We start from the raw sequence: 24291 nt of genomic DNA, 5'->3' as shown, positions 1-24291 counted from the left end.
AGGAAAGGTAAATAATTACCTAACCTCCTGAGATTCTGGTGAAGTCAGAATCTTCCATTGAAATGACTGCAAAAAACCCCAACCTCCCTCTAAGTCAATTTAAGATTTTAATTGCGGGAAAATTGGGGAATGCAGGTAAGATATCCCAGAGCAAACTGTAGCTGTGTCTCCCTGGTTACACTCATCTCCTTTCATGACGATACATTTTAAAGGCAGTGACCTAAAATGTTGCATGTGTACTCAGTTCCAAGGAAAGTGCCGTTTAAAGGTAAAATTTAGTATAAAAGCTAGAAGTCATATCTAGCTTTCATGGAGGAGTAACTGTTTTCCCATTCTGTAGTATTTTTCTGAGGATACATCACTTTGCTTCTGTTGTGCTGCTGCATAGGGATGAAATACTCACGCTTGAAGGGAGAGAGATGGAGTGCTGCAGCTTTACATCTCCGTCTCTTGATGTTGTACAATTCGAGGTCTTGATTTTGCTTTCACTGAAAGCCCTATCTGTCTTCTGTCGTAGATTTGCTTTTAAAGCAAAACAAAGAGTGCAGTTTTGGATTAAGTATGTCATCAGAAGATTGTACCATTATGTATGTTGATTATCATAGAGAAAATACTGAACAGATTATACTTCCACTCTCTGAAGAAATTCACCTCCAGGCTGAATGCCAGCATGAAAAAATATTGGCCTGAAAGGGAGAAGTTTGGAAGGTGATAAACCCCTGGAAATGGAATGAAATTTCCAAATGCTCCAGAACTATAACAAACAGCTTATGGTAATAAAGAGTTGGCAAGAATAATCCCTGCTTGAGAAGAACTTCTAGAGGATAGAACAAAATAAAGTCAATTAATATCAGATGAAAGTCTAGCCTCATTAGTGAAGTAATTTTTTTCAGCTAGAGACTGGCTCATCTCCTTGCAGGGGGGAAGAGTGAAGGAGAGACTTGGCTGTGTGAAGGCAGGAGATGCACCCAAGGGTTATGTTGCCCAGGGACTCAAATCTCCTTTCAGAAGTTCCCTGTTTTAGCAGTGGTGCCTAGACGGGGTAGGTGCCTGTGCCCTGTGTGTGTGTCCACTGACTCCCCTGTAGCTGCCAGGGTGCTGAGCCCCGTGTAGGGTCTGCCTTGGAGGAGTTCTGAGCAGGGTTTGCTTTGGTAGCTTCTCTCCCCAGCTGGCCTGAGGTGTCTGGGGCCAGCTGGTAGGTTGCCAGTCAGGACTTAGGCCTGGATGAGCAGCTAGCCTGGGCCAGCCAGCACCTGGGTTCTTCTGGGAGACCAGACGGGTTGGGAGGTGGCTCATGGGTTGGAGGGAGAGGAAGGAACAGACGGCAGGAGACAAGCAATAAAGCAGACACAGAAGGAGACCACAGCCAGGCTGAAGGCAACGAGGGGATAAGCTCGAAGGGGAGATCAGTGAATGGAGTTGCCTACCTCTGTGCTCCTGCCCTGCCACCCAGACATGCTCGCTGTTAGCAGTGTGTGGGGACCCACCAGAGCACAGGTCCACGGGAGGTGTCCCTGCTGCAGACCTGCCATCCCGGGTTGGTGTGGTGATACTGCAAGGAGCCTATTTGTGCTTGTTGCTGCTTCCACAACATGCCTCAGAGCACCTCCTGCAGTGAGGACAACCATTCGCAGAGCCTTGATGGGAGCAACAGCGTGGCTGTTCCTGCCCTGCACCTCCGTGTCTTCCTTCGCTGGCTTTGAGGGTGCAGCACCCTAGCGGTGACCGGCTCCTGAAGCAGCAGAGATCAAAAGCAGAAGCCCACAGTTGGCTTGCCAGCTCCTGATTCTTCCACATGTATTTGGTATGGTGATCCCTACTCGTTCTGTGAGAGGGTCACCTTGAAAAGTAGTTCCTCCTGCAGGGTTCATTACCTGCATAGAGCCAAGTGATTCAATTAGGTTCATTTGATGGTGACTAATATCTGGTAACATCCATCAGTCAAGCTGCTTAGCGGAGAACAGCACAGTGTATAAATCTCTTTTCCTTCTGTCGCTGCCTTTCAACAACAAGCTAATTCCATTTAATACATAATGGTAACACTTAATTGGTGATATAAACTGAGAGGAAATGGGCAAAAATGGATACAAATGCATCTTGGCTCTGATTCAGCTGGTCCTTCACTTCATCTGGATCCAAAGAGGAATATTAGAAAGGGACAGTGTGTGAAAAGCCTCATCGGAAGGTTGCCAGTGAAAATATACGGTCTTAATGTAGCTGTGGTCAGGCAATCTGACAGCTCTCTACTGCAAAAAGTAGGATGCTTAGCACATTTCCCTTCAAATAACGGTGTTTTGGGGCATCTTTCTGTATTTGATGTCTTTCTCTCTGAATTTTTTTCTACCTCTTAAATTATTTTTTTTAAAAAACTGTTCTTTTCTTTGGAATAATGAATAATTTAGGCTCATAAAATGTAAGAAACACTATTCTCCCAGTCTGGCTTCAAATGTACTTTGAAACCTCAAACCCAATCACTTCATCAGGTGCAGAATTACAACAGTATGTCACTGCAGACTTCTTGTCTTCCTGCAAATATATCCCAATACAGCATCTGCCCCAGAGCATCCTGTGGGAAGCTGACTTCATCTGCTCGCCCAGCTCCGTTTGCCTGGAGATACTGATCTATAACCTCGCAGCCTGGAAACCATCGTGTGCAAGCAGGAGGCATGAAAAATAGGTGACTGCAGCTTGAGCCAGAGGCACTGCAGGTTTTCCAGTGAATTTATGGTGCAAGTGGGGTGAGTTTGTGCTTGGAGGTGTGGTGTCCAGATGCAGTGGGTGGCTGGAGTGTACATAGGTGCAAGTACCAGCGATGCTTTAGTGACACAAGAGGGAGCTGTGGACTCTCCTGAGATACAGCAGGGTTCACCCAGGCGTGAAAGACACATGTGAATGGGCAGGAGAAGAGATCTCCAGTACAGCAGCCTCTGGAAAGACAGACCAGGCATCTGTTGTGCTTTTATTTCTAGGCTTACTTTGCTACTAGTTAACCCTAAATGATCTGGAGAGGAAGTTGGAAAGGAAGACTTCTTCCTTGGGGAATAAGGATAAAAAATAAGAGGTGGTTGCTCCTGAATCTGGTACCGCTGTGAGTTAGATGTGGGGAATTATGGCTGCTATCCAAATGTTAAGCTTCATTGCTTATTCATACCTGTTTATTTTAAATTACACCTGGTTGTAATTCCATGTGATAAATGGTCAATCCTTTAAAATTTACTTTATGTGAAGTGGTTTTCCTACCTTTGTCTTTCAAAAGAAAGGATGGCCCTGGGGGCAAATGCCTTGGACACAGGAGCCTGAAGTTGTCTCCCTACTCATCTGTGTGGGCTACACTGTGCGCTGTGTGATGTATGTTGCTCAAGCCTTGACCTGGAAATAAGACTCAGGGGAAATTGAGGTTGTGAGACCTGGGCAGGGATTACTCCAAACCCTTGCCGAGTTCTATAAGCACCAGTTTCATCAGCAGAGCTTCCTAGAGGCTTTGGATCAGCTCCTGGGCAAGCCCGAGGCTATCACCACGCGCCTGGTACTCTGCAGTCTCTCATGTAAGGCCAGGCAGCACCTTCAGATCCGGCAGGGATGTGCCTGCTTATCTTGCAGCAGCATGTTTTACACACAGCACAATGCTGTGCTTCAAAATCACGCCAGGGCAGAGAAGCAGCGTACATACGTGCACTGTAATGTAACAGCTAAAGCAATTCCCAAGATGTGAGAGTCATTGTCTCAGTGGCTTCCTCTAAGCTGACCACTCAAGATGTGAGACTTTGGGCATTATGAAGATACCTACTTACTTGTATTTATTCTCCTTCCTTTTAAGGCCTGATTTTGGTTAAAAAAAAATTGCTTATTTCTGCTGGACTTTGTAGTCTTTTTGGTATCAGATTACAGATGGGCAAGGGAGGACTGCAGATACCCAATTTTCATATTCCCTGGCTCAACCTCACCTTCTGGATAATGTCATTGATCAAGTTATCAGGTGGTCTGTAGCTCTGAGCACCATCAGCATCCCTTGGCCATTGTCCATTCTCTGCCCGGTGTGCTGGGCTGTCCCTCTTCTCAAATATCTAGTGTATTTTTGCTCAAACAAAATTGCTGCTTTCCCTCCCCCTCTCTCCTTTAAAGCTTTTTAAACACCTCTTGCATTTTTGTCCTCATTCTTGCCTTTCACCCCAGTTCCTCGGTGGATACTACATGCTATACTTGATACAGTCTGAGCTATAAATAAGAAGCAGTTTGTTGGAAAGTAAAATTAGCAGGCCAGATTTTCAAGCGCGCTTCTAAATCTGTGCCTAGCCACCTCAGAGTGTATGTGTCCTCGTTTTCTGAGGTGCTGAATCTTGTTGTTATCCTTGATTTCAATGGGAATTTGTGATGCTCAGGACTCCTGGAAATCAGGTCACTTTTATATTTGGGTCCTGAGCATAGATGGAAGAGCCTGATCTCCACCACTGTGTCATCAGTGGAGAGACTGTCATAGAAAGGTTGGAAACTTGCCCCAGGTCAGTCCCTTACCTAGCAGCAGAGTGAAGTGGGGATTTTGGTGAGGGGTGCTCTTTCCATATGTAAGGGGTAATAAGAGATTCTCAACGAGTGACCATAGGCTCACTTACAACCCTGCGGTGAAACATTGCAAGTCCTTGAATTCACATCCGTCATTTCACTTTGGCTTTCGTGAAATGTGGTTGTAGGCATTTGTCAAAAGCTGGAACTGTTACACTGATCTGAACGCTGCTGGAAGGGGATTGTCTGCAGATCTGCTGCAGGAACGGTGTTGGTGAGTTATGGCTGGAGGTTAACCGCAGAACTTGGTCTCTTTGTAATTATCCTAATGTGGTATCAGCTCCGTTCTTTTAGAGTCATTGGAAATGTTGCTGTCCATAAGAGTACAACAGGGATTCAGTCAAGAGACTGACCATTTTTTTAAATAAGAAAATAAAATCTGAAATTTAGGCACAGGGAAAAATACAGCTGTGAGTATATCATGGCAACTCTCCGGTTAGTCTTCAGATTGAATTAGATTACTCAGCTGAGTGCATAGCACTGAGTTACCACGTTAATGATTGCAACTAGAAATGCCCACAGATAGATTTCCTGGTCTTTTTTTTTTGACACACAAAGAACTGCTGAAAATCAGAATAGGGACAGCTTGGTTGTTCTTTTGAAAATGCACTCTACTGGGGTGCTGCTCGCTGACTAACACGCTTTGTGTTGTAAGAGCGTGTAACGTGCTGGCATTACCCCACTGATTTAGCTATTTGAGATCACAGTTGCCAACCAATATTCCACTAATGCAAAGGAAAATACTTTTGAGGTGCAGATTATCGTCTGGATTGCTTCCTGTACCAAGGAGCTGGTACCCTGCTGTAAAACAACCAAAATACAGCTGTTACTGCTGGGGAAAACAGCAGCTATATGTCTTTCTTTCCTGGGGTGGAGACATTCACTAATGCCATCCAAACCCCTGCTGTTGCCCTGGTTGGGGGCACGGGGAGCCAGCACATGCCTGTGCCATGCCCTGGCTCCTGGGGCTGCCCCTATGGCCAGTGCAGCTGCCATATGTTAAAGCTAAGACAGACTGAGTTGACACTGGGGACCCTGCCTGGTGCTTTTCAGCCTTTTTTTGAGCTGTGCTATGCACTCAGCACACGCCGCTGAGAACCGAAGGATGGATTGCTTAGCAGCTCTGCAGCCTGCCCTAGCCTGCACGCTTACAAGGCCTGCTGACCCAGGCAGGCGTTGGGAAACGGGCACAGAAACAATGAATCTTTACTAGTTTATGAAGATCTATAAACACAGTAGAAAGACCATAAAGGAAGTGGACCCCGTGGCTACTTTACCTGTGCCACAGTAGCTTGAGCGAGAGTATCATCAAGGGAGATGATGCATTTGTTCTGTTGAAGTCTCTTTATGGGGTCTCCTTGCTCCGGGGCAAGTTGGGAAAACAGGGGCTCTGCAAGTGGGAGAAATGGCCAAATCTCACTGGAGTGCAGACGTCATTTTTGTCTTTTAGTTTGCTTTGTGCTTGAGGAAAAAAACAAAACAAGTGTTGATTGCCTGCAAGCGAAGTAAGAGGGAGCTGCAGCTGGAGCAACAAAGGGAAGGAGTGACAGAAGAGGGGCTAGTTTGATAGATGCTTGTTGACACTGCAAAGAGAGATAGTTGTTTCACCTGTCACCAGGAAAATAGTTTCAGGCTTTTGACTGTGTTTTTGGCAGCTGTGCTTAGCACAGCTTTTGTAATTAAATTGAGCCTCTGGTTAGGAAGGCACAGGTAGAAGATGATAAAAGCAGCAGAGGATGTGGTTGCTAGATTTCTCATTTCTGCAGCTATCTAACCCAGGGCTCTGCACTACAAAACCAAAACCTAGGGTATTAAGCAGGAAGATATTTGCATGCAGAGCATCCAAAAGAGGTTTTCTTTGTTAGCTCGAGAGTCTCCAACTTCTCCCTCCAAAGCCTTTTGTGTGCTTGTACGCCAAGATGAGTACTTGGCATCCTGCTCCACCGCTCGGAGCTTTGCTGAAGGAACAGCAGCTGCTTCAGTCTACGTTTTCCATGCCCTCTCCCAACACAGCTTTTCCCTCTTTGCGAAGAGTGTTTAAATAGCTACTTTAAGCAAGCAGGGATTACAGGAAGAGGAGGTTAGAGCTGAATTTGACTTATGTGACTTCTGAAAGCTTTATCATGGAGAGCTGGTCTTCAAGCTCACAGTCAGCTCTCCTCCTCCCTCCTCACTGCCTCCTTGCTTCTCCTGGGCTGCTGCCTTCCATCCTGCCCTTTGCCTTTATCTCTGCAGCTGTCTTCTCAATCCTCCCCATACTCAGCACCTTCCCAGAGCTGCCTCCATGCTACACTGCTTCCTCTGCAGCCAGCCCCCTCTTGTTGCATCCTTCTGGGATCCTTCATAATGGTACCTGATCTGCTGGGAACTGCTGAGCCTGGAGCTCGGTAGCTTGTGCTCCTCTGAAAGGAATAAGGACTCAGTTTCAAGATGGGTTTCCAAACTTAGGCTGTGACACTAAAGGGCTGGTCTAGCCTCATCCATGCCCTGTGCATGCTTAGCAATTTGTTCCTGTTCTTTTTTTTTTTTTTTTTTTTTTTCCCAGCTCTTCAGCTTAACCCAACAAAACCATTTGGCAACCAGATTAAAACTAACTTTCCTTTTGCCCATGTTGGAGCCCGGCTCAGCACCACTTCACAGCTCTGAGGATACTTGAGCGAGGCAGGGAAAGCTCATCTGTCCAGGCAGTGCCAGCAACACTTGGGTGTCATCTGCAGCATAAGCCAAGCCCCAGGGCTGACTGGCACTGCTGTCTAAATGGGCTGGGCTTGAATCCTGTGCCTGTTCCTTGGTGTGTGACAGGCAGAGCGGTTGTGTGAGCCAGTACACCCCTCTTCCCTGGCTGATCATGGGAGAGATGCTGTGTCGCTCCAGCAATGGCAGGGGATGGCTGGCCTGGGCTGCTGGCTGGTGTCTTTGCGTGCCAGCTGGTCTCACAGCACTGCAGTAACAGAGCTCGTAGCCCACATGAATGTGTATATGCCTGTGTGTCTGTGTGTTTATATATGGCTATACGCATATCCTCTGTATATAGAGTGGCACAGGCTCACAGGCCAAAGAAAATGAGGCCAAAACTTCATTAGCTAGTGTTACTCCACATTGCTTTAACGACTAACTTGCTAATGAGTGTAAAATCCCTGTCTTGGGTGGGCTGTCATGTGCCTCCCTCTGTTTATTTATTTATTTTTTTTTATTGCTTTGTCATCGAGGAGATTCGTATTAAACACCTAGAATCTTACAATGGAAAGAGCAGGGGACAGGGGAATATAGTTAAAAGAGAAAGGAGAGATAAAAGAACAAGTGGAATGAAGCCCTCTACAACCTCCTTTTGAAGTAATTAGTTACTAATGCTGAGTTTTCTTTCCGTTACAAACCCCAGGAGATAATAGCTGGAGAAGCTCTCCTGAAATAGGGTTCCTCAGAGCAGGGATAGCCATCCTGGGTGGTGTATTACAGAGTAAAACTGATTTCAAAATACTGGTTGTGGGACAATCCCTGAGGGAAAAACAGGAGCATGGTGCAAGAGGTGTCAGGCTAGCTCCACTTGTAAAGGAGCTCAAGCAATACAGGGGGTCGTGTGGTTCCCCAGAGTAAATTCACTAGATACTTCGCATCATTAGAGCAGTTTATGTGTCCAATAAATGCAGGTGCTTGGGTGAGCATGACACATGGAAATCCAGTTTGGTTTTGGTTTGGTTTTTGTTTTCTTCTTCAGACTCTTGAAGTTTTGGTGGAGAGGGAAAAAAGGTTCTTAGTCCAACCGAGCTCTCCCAGGAAACTGCATTTGTACCAAGCTCTTGCAGAGTGAAGCCTACAGGCATTTTATGTGCATTAAAAACTAATGCAAAGTTTTCTTGCTGTCAAGATGCATCTGTAAGAAGGAAAAGAGTCTGTGTGCTCTGCCAGGGCCTCTGCACCGTTACACTACATTCCCATTATCCCTGGAGCGCTGATCCCACAAGACCCTTTCTGCCCGATCCTGATGTCCAATGGCAAAAAGGCCCCCGTGGAGAAGCCGGCAGCGTTGGTACTGCTGCATCTCAGGGGTGACTCCTTCCCCAGTACCCAGCACACCTGAGAGAAGCACACCACACCTGGCAGTGGGACTTTTGTTTTTCCTCGCCCTTATCTGGATCTGTTCATCCCTAGCCTGAGGCTTGGGGAGCTTGCCCCAAAGCACCCTATGGTGTACCCCAATTTTGTGCCCTTTGTACTCTTCTGCTGAGGAGAGTGGTTTTTTTCCAAGGTCACATTTCCTCACTGATGCACTACTGGTTTTGGACTCTTGCATTTTTTTTAAACCCCCAAAGTTTAGTCACATCCCTGTTTTATAGTGCCAGTTTGCAGAAATCCAAGCTGCTGTATGTGCGGGAGGTCAAGCCCAGGAGAGCTGGCAGGATGTGCCATGGAGGTGAGCCCACAGCGTCCATGAGTGCCAGCAAATACACCCACTTTCTGAGAGGCTGAACACACCACCTGTGTGTTACAGCCAGTGGGTGGCTCTAGTGAGGGTGGGAGTGTCGATCTGCTCCAGGGTAGGGAGGCTCTGCAGAGAGACCCAACAGGCTGGAGCCATGGGCTGAGGCCAACTGGAGGAGTTTCAATAAGGCCAAAGGCCGGGGGCTGCACTTTGACCACAACAACCCCCAGCAGCGCTACAGGCTTGGGGAGGAGTGGCTGGAGAGCTGCCAGTCAGAGAGGGACTGGGGGGATTGAGTGACAGCCAGCTGAACAGGAGCCAGCAGTGTGCCCAGGTGGCCAAGCAGGCCAATGGCATCCTGGCTTGTGTCAGCAATAGCGTGGCCAGCAGGGACAGGGAAGGGATCTGACCCCTGGACTCGGCGCTGGTGAGGCTGCATCTCGATTCCTGGGTTCAGTTTTGGGCCCCTCACCCCAAAAAGGCCATTGAATGACTCGAGCGTGGCCAGAGAAGGGCAACGGAGCTGGTGCAGGGTCTGGAGCACAGGTCTGCTGGGGAGCAGCTGGGGGAACTGGGGGGGTTTAGTCTGGAGAAGAGGAGGCTGAGGGGAGACCTCCTGGCCCTTTGCAACTCCCTGCCAGGAGGGGGCAGAGAGGGGGGATGAGTCTCTTTAACCTTGTAGTAAGCAATAGAACAAGAGGGAATGGCCTCAAGTTTCGCCAGGGAAAGTTTAGACTAGATGTCAGGAAGGATTTCTTTGCAGAAGGGGCTGTTGGGTGTTGGAATTGGCTGCCCAGGGCAGGGGGGGAGTCCCCATCCCTGGAGGGGTTAAAGAGTCGGGTCGACCCTATGTGGTGTAGCTGGGAACTGTCAGTGCTGGGTTAATGGCTGGACTGGATGATCTTCAAGGTCCTTTCCAACCAAGATGATTCTGTGCTTGTTGTATGTGGTCCATGTGGCACTGGGTACCTTCTGGTGTAAGTTTTAAGAGCCAGGATTAATCATGGTTTCTCTGTTCCCTGGACAGCAGTTATCAGGAGACCTTTTGTACGCTGGTGCAGTGGGCAGGATGTGGTGCCTATTTAGAAATGCTGGAAAGCAGTTTCTGATTTGCTGCATGGCTGGGGCAAAACGTTGCGAGTAATCAGGGAGGGAAAAAAATATATGAAAAGCCCTGTCTTTTCATTGACATGGATTCCAGGCGCTGAAAGATTTTTGAAAAATGGGGCAACCCCTCCTTGGGTATTTAACATGAATGTTGAGGTATTAGAAATAAGCCTCTGAGTGGGTTACTGTGTCCCACAGGCTATGGAAAGCTGTGCTCCTCCTTCCTGAGTCTTAAGGACTATGTGCTGGCCCTGCTCTCACCAGATCCACCAGTTCCTACCCATGAATGAGCCATGCTGACATGCAGTTACTGCAAGCAGAGGCTTATCTTGGGCTTGAAGATGCCACTAGACGGGAAGGGATGTAAGGGAGTGCTTGGGTGCCAGATTAATTGTTTTTGGGACTGAGTGCTGATAGCACAGTGCGTTCCCTAATGAGGAGACGGGCTCTCCAGTAACTTAATAGAATCCTGCTGCAGGCTCTGATTTACCTCTGACAAGTTAAACCAGCGTCAGATCAATACCATGCTCTGTTGCAGTAAATAGGCTTGATTTTAAGTATTGAGTAAGAATTTATTTCAGATTAAGGTCTGTTTTTTAAAGGTTAGAGCGTACTAGTCTTCCAAGTAAAGAGCAAATCAAGTCTGTGGATGGCTGCTAGACTCTGCTGGTCCAGATCTTGGCTCATGTAAAACCCTCCCTAGGGAACCGGTGAAAGCAGGGGTACATTTCTTCCCTAGGAACTGGAGAGCAGCAGAGATCTGACCTTGTTTGGAGCAATTTCACTTTTAACCACCTTGTTTTGAACCACCAGTCAATTCTGTAAGTGCAGTGAGGACGTGAAGAGACTACTCATAAAAATATCTCCCATCTCCATCAGATCAAGAAGGTTTGGATGGGGCTGGGCCCCAGGACCTGCTGCTGTGGTGGTGTGTCTGCTTCCCCAGCCCATGATGGGGACATGTGTGGGGAGGGTGAGCTGTTGAAGTATCCCTGAAAGAGATTTGTTGTGCATGGGGCTGCCAGTTCCTCTCTGGGAAAGAGACCCTTCAGGTAATCATCAAACCATGTCACTGAAAGGGTATCATCATCCTAGAGAAGTGCAAAGCTGGGCTCTCTAGGAAGAGCCTGTTTCACTTTTACTAACCGTTTTCTGGTGGATATTCACTCAGCTATTCATACTTGCCGAGAACAACGTCCGTGTCCCTCCTCTTATGTTGGAAAACTGTCCCCAGTCGTGAGACGATGTCTGAGTCCTGCCACCACGTGTCACAGCGAGCACACTCCCACAGGACAGTCCAGGGACTGGAGTAACTGGCCCAGTGAGAGTAGCAGAAACCAGACTGGATACATAGCTTCCACATTTTCATTGTGCCACAACTATTTAATCCTTCCTTAATCCCCTAATGCTGCTCAGTAGACTTTTCTTGTGTTATCTTCATTGTCTCGCTAATAAGATGTTGCACCTAATGGAGATTTACACTGAAAGGTATTTAGAGAGGATTATGTGAAGATTAGACAAGAAGTACTCACAAAAAGTTGGATATTTCTTAGTACAAAAATTTTTGATTTCTGTAGTGCAAGGATTTTACTTTTTTTTTTTTTTTCTCTCCAAAGAATTTGTGGAGAATTTCTGCTAGAAAAGTCAAAAAGTTGCTACTGTTCAAAAGAATCCTCTTGAAGTTCAGCACTGGTTATTTTTCAGACTAGTACTAGCTGAATTTGTCATCTAGGTCTTATTGTTTGTTTTTAGATTTTTGTAAATGTGGACCCAACTTCTGGAGAAAAAGGAGGGGGAATTAAACTCACATGGAATTTCTCTCCTGCTGGACCAGGTATACATGAGCATCCTCTGTGGTACCCCTGCTGATGAGTGCAGACGGACTTTGACAGCATAGATCACTGATTTCAGAGGAGCTCTGTAGGTGCTGGAAGATGTTTTGTGCTGAGCCTTTACAACCACAGCAGTTACCTAACTGCTAACTCCAAGGACTGGCTGCAGTGGAGTGAGGTTGTTATCATGCAGCTGAGATTTTGAGCTGTTATTTTATCATCAGTAAATAAACGTAGCTGGAATTTTGCAAAAGCAAAACCACCCTGGCATCAAATCAGCACTTAAAAGGGAAAATAGAAATGCTTTTAAATAAAATAGCAGAAACCAAGGGGTGGTAGATTTTATGATTAACTGTCAGAGCTACTGGAAATGAATCTTACCGTAGGGCCTAAACTAGAATCACCCACTGAATCAGGACTTGATCACTTTGTTCTCCTTTAAAATCTACAACACTGTGTGTTCAGTGTCAGCTGCTGAAGCCAGACTGGGAGACAGAGCAGCTTGTTCAGGCCCTGTGAGGCCCTGATGCTCTGCCACAGAGTCTCACAAGGCTTCACATCTGCCTCTGGAATCTTTTAAAATCCAGTGTCTGATGCTAGTGGGTACCAAGCTATTTTGACTCTGAGATCTAAATTCCTTCCAAAGAAGGCACAGAAGCCTAAATAATAAGCGGTACTTGCTGGCAGCAGACTTGCTTTCCCAACATTCCATGCCTGTCCTTAACAGCAGTCCGGAGTTGCCTGTGGTACACAGGTTGGAAAACGCCACTTGCAGTGATTTGGGTGCCGTGACTGGATGCTTATTTGGGAATTCTGCCGAGCATCCTACTTCTGACACTCATTCTGAGCTCGCAGTGTGTTTCCTTCACCCTAGTTTTTATTATTAGCTCATCTAATAATAGCTAGTTTTTATTATTAACACCTTTTTATTATTAGCTCAGTGTTGCTTGATGAATATAGGTTGAGCGAGTGAATGTGACAAACTAAATGAAACGCAAGGCCTTTACTTCCAGGAGAGCTTAAGTACCCAAATGGAGTCATGTTGAAGGATTGGTATTTCTGAGTATGTTTAGGACCTTCTGGATATTTGTTCTTCATTGAGAGGTACAATTTTTTTAACGCAATCTTTTTATGGTAGAAATTGGACCTACCCTGTCCTCATGCTCCGAGGCGGTCAACTCCACTCCATCCCTGCTGGACAGCCTGGTCTGAAATCCCTCCTGCAATGGGTATTTTCTGCCTGGCATCATCTCATTTAGCAGTTCACTGTTCTCCTTGTTTAACAGTTGGCCTGCTGTCCCACTGAACTTTACATTAATGCAGTTAAAGTCTCTTGATCCTGGCCCTGTCAACACAAGTGTGCATAATTAATCCTTTCTTTTGTGCAGGGACCTTTTACACACGTGAAGATGACTTGCTGTCTGCCCTCTGTCTTCTTTAAATTGTTTGACCCCAGTTCTTTCCATCTTCACACACAGACTGTGAGGGGTTTTTTTTAGACCTCTGATCGCTGTTGTCCTTTTTCAGTTCTCTTTTGAAGCTTCAGATCTTGCTTCAAAAGCTCTGTGAATTCTGCACCCAGCCTTTAAAATTAGAGGGGCTGTGAAATGTAATGTGGCACCACTGACATAACAACAAACATTATCTCATGCTGTAATTTGTCCTAAAAATTGGTTACGTTTTTTCATCCCAGGAACTTTGTGGTGTCATCCAGGGTGGCAGGTGTTGCAGTGCTGGATGGTGCAAGCTCCTAACCCTACCACAGAACCCACCTAGACAGGAACACGCTGGTGGCTACATTTTGGGGATAGTCAGCCCTGGATTTCTAAGCAATATGCTATTCTGATTACAGTATTGAAATACGCCCTAAGCCATCTCATTAACTGCTGGCTACCCAGAACATAGCAGCTATGAGAAGCGAATTACTTGCTCACTGACATGCTTTACAGTCACGATGACAAACACAAAATGGAAGTTTTCTCAACTCAAATGCTCTCTTGTGGTAAAGAAGGGGCACTTCATAATTGTGGAACCAGAAAATAGAGACAGCTTATTTCACTCGTGGCAGCTTTGTTAATAAAACGTTGGGAAGGCAAATAATTATCTGACATGCAATTACATCTAAGCTGTTTCCTCAGGAAAAAAAGCCAATATAGGTGTTTGGTGTCTTATTTTATTATTCTGTTTGGAAAGTCTGTATTGGATATTTGAAATTGATACCTGATTTATTCTTTGCTGTTGAGCAGATGGTGCGTCGCTTGTCTGCTTGTGCTGTGGTTTACTGCCAGGGAGTTTTGGAGTGGCCAGGCTGAAGTAGGAACCTTTCTCCTGATCTCTTAAACTCTGAAAGAGTTTGAAATTCAGGTGACTTTTGATGGGGGATGGCCAGACTCCCAGGTGGTTTTTCAGGAGCTCATGGCATGATCTCATAGCCTTAACATTTTGCCAGCACTGCTTCTCAAATGGGCAGATCCTTCCACCTCCAGCACATAGGCCATGTTCTAGGGAGTCTGTTTTTTATTTCAAATGAGGTCTGTCCATGCTACAGATGAGATTTCTGTGTGTTCCCATTAGGTTCTCCATCATTTCAGGCTGTTGGTAAAGTCCCTACGCTGAAATTTATGATGGCAACTAAACATATTTTGTCTTGTTGATTCAGGATTAGGACAGCAGGATCCGATCAACGTGGTAGAGGCTCTGAGGGTGGTTACACTGTGTGCACTGTGCAGCTGAAATAAACTTCTTGAATTCTTTTTGGTTTCTTGTTGAGCAGCTTTTTTAAATTCTTCTGATTCTTCTGTAAATATGAATGAGTTTATAATGTTGGCGGTAACTTGTAATACTTTTGTCAACCTGAAATCCATGTCTTATAATGTCAAAATATTGAAGGTGCATCTAAGTTGAAAAATCTGCTGTTTCCATAAAACGCGGAATGTTTTTTATTAAAATTGAAAACCAGTTCATATTTTTGCTTTCCTATCTTTAATTGCATTAGAAATTGAATATTTATTGTTATATGATATTTTCACATAACAGCAGGATAAAAACCCTAAGAAGCTACATTGCCATCTCTGGAGACATTAGCAAGTATCTCTTGATCATTGTGGATGGGCAGTTTATACTTAAAAAAATCACATGGTTAAGGAAAATCTGAGGTTCATATTAATTGAAATTTTAATCCTTGTGCTTCCCAGGAAAGCACTAGTTGTCAAGTCTATAAAGCGATGTAGCAAAAAGCTTTCCAAAAGAACTGCAGTAGATGTTAGTACTTGCAAGTCAGCTGAGTGCTTCGGGAGAGGGCGTGCTGGTATTGGGGTGGAGGATCATCAGATACTTCGGGTTTGTTAGTAAGCAACATATCGTTGTGATGATGTGTATTACCCACTTGGTAGCATCAGAACAACTGGGAGTTTGCTCACTTGCCTCTGCTATCCAAGACACAACGCGCTGTCAGTGATTTAAGTGATTTTGAACTGGTTCCACAGTGGCGTGGGAGCCAGCTGCAGAGTGGAGCTGGTTAGCAGCAGCTCCTTGAGGTCTGGTGGGACATTGCGACTGAAAAGGTCTTTGTTTGTGGCAGCAGGGAGAAGCTTTCCTGTCCTGGCTGACAGCTGACTACTACATCTTCATATCATCTTTGAGTGGATGTTGAGCTGGTGCTGTTAATCTTATTTCTGGAAATTGCCTGCTTGGGAAGCCTTAAAATAGATCACATTGCATTTTTTTGTTATGAGAACAGGGTAGGTATTAAAGAGTGAATTCCTGGGCTGACTTGCTGAAAATAGCAACCCATGGTAACATGAACTAGAGATCAGTATATAAACATCCAACCCTCAAGGGAATTAAAATCTCTTCAGATTTAGTAGATGTTTCTTGCAGTTATTTGGTGGGATTTTAGCAGGCAGCGACTACTCTGCTTCTTGGTATTTGCAGAATACCAGAAAATCTGGATAAAGTTCAGTTTCTGCCTCAGTGCACAAACATATGAGACTTTCATGTGCCTTTGATGTGAATATTCTTGAACAAATCATACATGTTTATTAGGGAAGTCGAGGTTAAGGCAGTCTTTCTTCCACAAGCTACGTGATGGCTGTGAGCAGTGGCTCCCAGGCTGCAGTGCCATTGCAGGATGTATTGCCTGGCTCTGACTCTTTGGACAGAACATCTGGAGAAAACAGGCAGGGACACTCACCATAGCCCATGTGGTGATTTTTATACCATCCATCAGTAAGGCAATGCAGAACACCACTGCCTTGAACGAGTCAGTGGGACCCTCTAAGCTCTTAAATACTCCGAGTTGGGGCTGCCCTGCAGTACACAGCCCTGCTTCTCCCATGGGTGGATGAATCCAGCGTTCACCACCTGAGTATGGGCTTGTGGACGCTGTAAATTGGTTCATTTACACTTGGGGAAGGATTAATTGCCATATCTCTGTGGTGGAGTCACGTGGGTGTGTGGAGAAACCTTTGTTGCTCCTGCGGACAGCACAGAGAGGAAAGGCGTGTGCAGTCTCGTCCACGCCACATGAGGTGTGAGCACACGCTGGTGAGGCTGAAGGGTTGTGATCTGCCTGGTTGATGTTAATGGCATGCTTAGCAGACTAGAACTGATATTCTGGGTTGCTGAGCAGGGGTATCCAACAGTAATTGAACCAGTGAGAGTTAAGACCGAGTAAGGAATTCAGGATTTGATTCTTCAAAATCCATATGGCGTGACTGCGCGCAGCAGTGAGATGTACAGTTCTTTTTTCTGTGAGCCTTGAAGTTGTTTTGGGTTGAGTTTGTTTGAATCAAGTAACATTTGCTGTGTGCTTCTGATTTTGCTAGAAGCAAGGTAAAAAGTTCAAACTAAAGCCTTGACTTTGCTATACATAAAATTGCCTTTTGTATGATCCATCTGTTTTGATCTCAGTTTGACTGTTTGTCTCTTCTGCATCTTGAATCTAATTTATATTCCAACAGGATAAAATGAACTTGATAATGGCCTTTTAGCTTGTCATCTTAAAACACATGCTCAGCCTGGAAGAGCCAATAAAAGTCATGTTTATGAGAGTCTTATAGTCTAGTGATTGGGAATGGACTGACCTGTCAGCTGCAGGGACATACACAAAGCAGATTTCATATGGATCTTGTAACTAGTGGTGTTCAAAACAAACAAAGACTAGAGTTTTAGATCTGAACACCGTTCCAAAATTGATTAGAATCAAAGAAAATCCTTTCATGTCTTTATCAGGCATTCACACAGTGTTTCCTACTGGGAGCATCTGCCCTAACTAGGGTGTCTAAAAGCCAGATGACCAGGTGTGAGCAATTCACCTCACTGCCATCATAGTCAGTGGGATGAAGTGGGTGCTGTCAGAGACTTACTGATCTCAATTAATAGACATTATAATGTCAGTTAATAGACATCTAAGAGAGACCAGGTGACTTGTCTTCCTGAGTTTCCCACCATTCACTTTAAAAAGATTTTGGTATAGCTGGCTCAGAATTTCTGGTGTCCAAAGTCAGGTAAGAGGAATCCCGTTATCAGTGTGGAAACGCAGTGTTTCTTGTACTTGTGCAGCTGTTTTCCTGTTGCTGAGATGATTCTGTCTCCCTGGGGCTGTAGCACACTTGTCATCTTCTCTGGGTCAGATATTCTGTCACTCCCCGTGGGGATTACATTAATATTGTCATTTTGTTTATTAATTGTTTCCCATAGGGGGAAAAAAAGCCCCCTGAACTGAACCTGACATAGCTCAATTTGTTCACTGATTAGGGCTGTAGACACCGTAACCAACTAGCGACGTGAGATGGTGTAGTGTCCTTCACGGAGACCTGTGTGACTGACTCCTGCAAACAGAGATGATGTAAGCCAGGAGGACAGTGTATGTTTTGATGGCATCAGCCCCTTTCTGCTGTGGATGTGAAGTACTTGGTGGTGGATGTGATTCAGCACTCTCTAATTCTGACTCCGCTTCCAGCGCTGGTTTTGCTGTCTGGTTAGTGAGTCAGCAAACTCACAGCTTCCCCGTGCTCTCGTCTGGATTAATATTTACTGAGCCAGGGGACAGAGGCTGCTGCAGGCAGCGTGCACCGTGCCTGCACACGGGGGGCGGTAGGAAGCAATCCGGATACGGTTCAGAGGCCTCCGGCCGCTGGGAATCTTGGCCGGGGATGAGGAATCTCTCTTGAGACCTTCCTCATTCAATAATTATCTTTTACAATAAAACTGATGCAAGGGAACGGATACTTTGGCTCGAGAGCTTTGGTTAGGCAAACAGCGTTTGCCTTAACTAGGAACAGATGTAGAGGTCGCTAGCCTGCAGCCTGGGTTATCATTTACGCTCTACAGTTACACGCTGTATAATTTACACTGCTATAATTCGTACTCCATGTTTCCTTGACAAATAGGGACTCGCTGAGGGAAAATAATTGGATATGTAGATTGATTATGCGGAGCATTGGATTGTATTGGGTTTTGTTAATTCTAGACTGCCAAGCCAGCATGCTCAGCAGTGCCTGACGGTGATCCGGGGCTCCCGGTCAGGGAAAATCGTGAGCCTGATTTCCAGGATTCACACTGCTTCCACTCCCTGCAAATAAGAAAACTTTAACATGTTGCAGACTGAAAGCACAGCAGTTGAGGCAAGCAACAATGTATGAAGATCTTTTTTAAAGATACCAGGAAATCAGTCTACTGTTGAATTTTGGGAGGAAAACCCCCTTACTTTCCCACTGTGGTGCCTTGCATAAACATGGAGTGAGTAAGATGGCACAGGACTGCAGATTTCATGTTGACTTGCAGTCTGTGGATTAACTATCATTCTATCCTGGTAAATCTGGATATCGCATTCCACTTGTGAATGGATTTGTCTCTGATCTATCTCAGGAGAGAGTGACGGAGCTTGCTTCTCTCACTTCTGCTCCATATTATTTTATTCTTTTCTTCAGCACACTTAGAGTGGAAATAGAGTGCATGGGAAGGATCAGAGGACCTATATGAATAGTATCTTATACAGAAATGCAATCAGCTATTCACAGTAGGAGCGGAAACAGATAGCCAAAGCTCTTGCTTGTGTAGCCAGAGAAGCTGATGCTTTTCCGGCTGCAGTCTTTGATGGGAGTTATAGGTACCAATCACACATTTTTAAAACAGCTTTGTATCTGCTTCGTTTCTCTTGTGACTATCGTATGAAGCAGAGATTGGTGGGGTGGATATTGGAGAGAGTGCTTTGTGGATTTGAATACGGCTTCTGAGTTACAGTGTTAAAACGATGGCTGATTTTCCTATGAAAAAAAAAATGCAGCAACTTTTAGATGCAATCACGTTCTGCTGTTAATGTTGAAATTGTCTGAAAGAAATGTCTGGAATTGCTTGACGTTGTCTCATGCATTTCATCCTCACCATTGTTAAGGTTCGTTAATGATTCCATTATAAGCTCCTATTTGCAGAAATGGTTTTCTAAAAACAATCTCTGTGTTATATTATTATGTTGTTTATATTATATAAATGCTCAAGAACTAGACATGTATTAATAGATAGCCTTGTGATTGTGGAGCCAGCAATTACTTGACTGGTTATTACTCTATCACAAAGTCTGCTGACTCTCAGCAGTTTGGAAGGGAGAATAAAATTCCTTCTGCAAACTGGGAAGATAATTTTCATTGGAATAGTGGTTGTTACACAGTGCTGGAAATCCTCTGCATGCAGATAAGCAGTAAAAGCCGGTTAGCTTTATGTGATGCAGTGTGATGCTTTGGAAAAGACTGTCATGGTGGAGACCCTTATCAGTCACAGGGGATATAATGAAGGTCCTAAAGGAGAGCTCCAAGCCTTCCAGGAGAGGACATGCTGGGTGGGAAACCAGGCAGCTCTAACCACTTCTCTTCCCTGTACTTCTTCCACCATGTGTCCCAGGTATTTGACTCTGGGGCGGGATGGTCTTGGGGCGATGAGGTACTTTCTCCTTCCCTTTTTTAGGGTTAATCACTGTCTCTTCCTTACTGTATCACCATACCCTAATAATAAAGAGTGCAGGCCACTCTGTCTTCCCAAAAAGGAATAAGAGAGCAGCATTAAAGGATGTGCAGGGCCAGATCATGGATTTGAGATAATGTCTTATGCTGCTGTCTTGACCCAAGAATCACTTCCCACCCTCTGGGTGCAGTGGAGTCACAGGCTGCTCATCCGTTAGGCTGCCATAGGTCAGTTCTCCGCATGTCCTGGGCTCTTTGGTGGCTGCATCCAAAGGCTGATCTGGCCAGGACTCTGCTTTCTCCCCTCTGCTCCTTACAGGTGAGTGAAGGGAACAGTCCTTGCACACATACCCCAAGCACGGTACTTGTTACTGTGTAAAACACGTGAGATCCCAGCAGGCTGCTTTAGGAAGCCCAGCAAGTGACATTCTAGGCCAGTGATTCTTGATCCTTTTCAAATCATTTTATGGCCTTCCTTACAGCTGAGAACTTCTCCCTGATTGGTGATATAGTAAGGGATGGAGGACCAAGCCCCAGGCTGGGAATCCCCACTCTCAATTGCTATCAAAGACGTGAAGACTATAGATGAAAAGTATATACTTGTGGCCCTTAAAAGTTCAGCAGCTTTGCTAGCAGATTCTGGTAAAACTAATTTGCCTTTCTGTCCTTTTTTATTTCCTGTAGTTCCTGTAGCAAATACAGTTAGTATCAATGGTAAAGCCCTCTACCTACAGCTTCTTGGATAAGACTTGATAGTAGTTCTCTTACTGAAGAGCTCTGAAACCAAGGCTCTTAAGAGGTGTTGGTAACCACCTCCTAACAAAGAAAGCTCCCAGCACAGCGCTGTGGATGGGGTTTTCTAAGAGTTGCAGAAATTGTACGGGCTGTCACTCGCTTGCTTAGTGAAACCTTCTCATTGCTCCAAGTCAACGACTTGTAATCATAATAATAAAAAGGGAGTAGAAGAGAGAGATGTTGGGGAAAGAGGGACAAAAATGTCCTAGCTGCCTCAAGGGTGGTGAGGAAAAATGTAGACTAACCGTGGCCTATATATATCTCCTGGTTGTGACAATTTTTGCAGGGTTTTAAAAGAGAAGAGACTCCTGCAATATTACTGCTTTGTTACCAAATACAGAGCTGGATGTTACCGGCTCTTTTGCCCAAGGCATTCCTGATTTAGCAGCTCTATAGAAGTTACATTATTCAAAGTTTATTTAAAATAATTACTGTAATCATCTGTATATTGTCACAGTGTAAGGAACCAGAAAATTGCATTGCATAATTCCCTTGCAGTTGTCTGAGAAATCTCCCGTCTGCTTTGCTAACACAGCGTAGATATTTGATGTGAAATCCTTGCTTTCGTGCAAAGGGGCTGCTGCGCTTTCAAGTTTACGAAGCGCGATAGCTAATATATTTATATTTTATCTGCTGCACTTAACAATTGAATGAAAGAAAAGTGTTAGCAGAGGTCAAGCATTGTTTGAATGTGTTGCAAATGGTTTCCCAGGGAAACAGCAAATCAGTACTCATAGCCTACTGCAGCATCTCCAGAACAACATCTAGCCACCAGCCATAGCCGAGTGTTTACTATAGTACTCGGGACCAAAAGCGATGCAGACTAAAGACGAAGTGAGCGTGTGAGTAGGAGAGCGATTTCAAAGGATGAAGAAACATTCAGCAAGAGTGGCACCGTTACCGTCTTACAATGTTTCTGAATTAAATTCGCCTGTGCCAGACGGTAAACGCTTTTTTTTTCCTGTATATCTAACCCTAGGCAGGGATTTACTTTGTATGCTCCTTCTGCTCTGCTCCATGTGAAGCAACGTGAATGTGTGTGTGTGTGTATGTGTATTTTTAAAGTAACTAATGCTTGCATAGCGATTTTAGCACTTTAACATCATCTAGGGTAAGTGCAGTTAAATTTCTGTTGCCTGTGTTCAACTGCTGTGTGCATGATTTTTGATGAAGAAACTAATGTTGAAATGTGAACAACTGGTAAAGTTGCTGTACTTCAATTCTGGCTTTTTAAATGATGTGAAGGTAGGTCCATATGTTATCAGATTTTCTGTAGTATTTTAATACTGTGCTCTGGATTTATCTTTTTTGCTTTTAAGACAGAGGCGCCAACTTTTTTGTGCTTGCTGTCCCTCAGCTTGAGATAGCAATTGTTCCCTTAAACTGCTTCTTCCCCCCTTATTTTCAGAAGTGCCAGCTGTAAAGCAATTTCTTAATACAAGTACCACAAGGTGGAAATTGTAAAATCTGTTGTGTGCTCTCAATCGGACCTATCAGCCTCATTCCTTGCAGAGTGCATACCAACTTCACATCACACTCCAGTGTCAACTAGAAATTTAGTGATGTTGTCCAGCCTGAGATACGACTGCACTGATAGCTGTGATGCAGATATAAAGCTCGGTATGCTGAAAATATACAGCGGATATATGTGCAGTATAAATCAAAGGTCTAAAAGAAAGCTTTTTTAAAAAACATTCCTAATGTTTGGGTTCAAGTTTTTGTTTTAAATGCCTGTAGAAATCTCAGACTTGAACTGCACTGTTGGAGATTTATTATATTCAGTATCAGATGTTTTAAAGAGCCAAGTGGTACTTTCCAAAGTTGCCTGTTTTGCCAGAAATGAACTCTTTTCCCAGCAGGTGTGATACGTTGTTAAGAACACTTGAGCCGTAAAACTGCAAGGTGTGTGCTGTCTCTGGTTTGAGCTTTGTTATGCTGACCAGCAATGAAAATGTGATTCCTTTTTGTGAGTTAAATTCAGCGCTACATCCAGGATGAAAACAAAGCAACAGACACGGTCCAGTGCTTGTCAGCAGAGAGTGACTTCCAGTTCTTCAATCTACCTGAGTCAGACTGGCTTAAATTACAAATGAGACTGGGTTTTGATAGAGCAACAGATTTTGTCATTATTCTTGGAAGTATATGTGTGATATTGAGAATTCCGCAGGCTTGGCAGTTCTGTTGTTTCTTCCTTGAGGAAAAATGGCTTAAAGAAAGTTGATGGAGCTGATAGACCCGCTGCTTATGTCAGTCCGTTGCTGTTGCACAGCACCAGATTTTTGGATGTGTGATATTGTAATTCATGCACTCACCTACTTTTAAAGGAGCAGCCTTACGGCCGGGTGAGCTGGCTTGCTGTGCTGCTTAAACGGGGTGATTTGCTGCTCTTCATTTCCCGAGAGCTCCCAGCGCAGCCCGGGCTCACGTCACGCCAGGAGGTGAATGCGGAGGATTAAAGCCTGTCCCTACCCCGTAGGGTCTGAGACAACTCACAAGCTGTGTTTGCCTCCAACTTAACCAGTCCAGCTGCTCTCAGGCACCTCTGTTCAGTCCACTCTTAACCTTTGCGCCATGCTGGGCTGCAGCAGCAGCGTCTGTCTGCACTGCCTGTTTCCTCAGGGAGGGAAAATCTGGTCTTCATAGGAAGAAAAAGCAATGGACTGGAAGTGACTACATGACAGCACTTGTCATATCCGACAGGCTGAAAATGGAAATGTTCTTGCTCGGTCTGAAGCTGGCCAAGCTGAACTAATATTGGACCCATACATTAAATGTGAGTGTGTGCAGCCAGTTTTGCAGATCAGCAAAGATTTCAGCAGGGATTCCCAAGGAATCCTAATAGGGTAGGGCAGCCAGCTTCCCAAGAACACTGCGTCTGTCCCCGCTTTTCTTCCCAGGCATGGGGAGGGCACATGGAAGAGGTGCCCCAGCAACTTGGCCTCTGGGCCTATGTGCTGGGAGGAGAACAGGGGAGCAGCGCACTCGGTGTTGGCAGTTTTCAAGCAGTTGAGGTGTGTGGCTTCCTAGATATCTTCTGGTAGAACCACAGAAACTGCTCACTCCTGGATAGTGGAATGAAATCCAGGCAAGAAAACTCCTTCGGTAGTAAACAGGCACCCAGATATTTGCACATCACTGGTTAGAAAACACTGCTCACGTGGAAAGAAACAGAGCAGAGAGAGATGCCAAGAAGGGTTGGCGCGTGGGCTGAGTGGTTCTGGAAGATGTGAGGTATGTGTTGAACTGAGACCCACAACCGCCAAATACTTTTAAGAACGTGTCTTCCTTCACCTCCATCTGGCCAGCCCTCACTCCCCAGCACAGCATCAGCTACAGCGAGAGAACCGTTCGTACACAAGTGCAAGACCCAGGTGGGTTGTAAGGACACTGTGGAAGAGACTTATCCCAAACGTGCCATCACGGAAAGACAGGAGTGAGATTGGTCAAGCTATTACTCCAAGGGTAGTGGATAAAACAGTTGGAAGTCTCCTGGGGTTACAAAATGCAGTAATACACTGATAAATACTTACTTTTGCCCCAACTGCTTACCTGTAAAATGTTCTTTTAACCCACCCTTCCTCTAATGTGCTTAATCAGGCTCCAAGTCAGGCAAGGAAAT

The 24291-nt window shown here is 45.1% G+C and overlaps 1 protein-coding gene across 1 annotated transcript in view; it reads left to right on the top strand.

Moving 5' to 3' along the window:
• Positions 1-24291, top strand: part of SLC35F4 (solute carrier family 35 member F4) — a 126973-nt gene that overhangs the window by 68165 nt on the left and 34517 nt on the right. The gene's annotated exons all lie outside the window — the stretch shown is intronic.

The sequence above is a fragment of the Athene cunicularia genome (genome assembly GCF_003259725.1).
Source record: "Athene cunicularia isolate RWA chromosome 5 unlocalized genomic scaffold, athCun1 chr5_part1, whole genome shotgun sequence".
In the NCBI taxonomy this organism is placed as follows: Eukaryota; Metazoa; Chordata; class Aves; order Strigiformes; family Strigidae; genus Athene; species Athene cunicularia.
The sequence above is the reverse complement of the archived record's forward strand: the minus strand, read 5'-3'. Positions and strand labels throughout refer to the sequence as shown.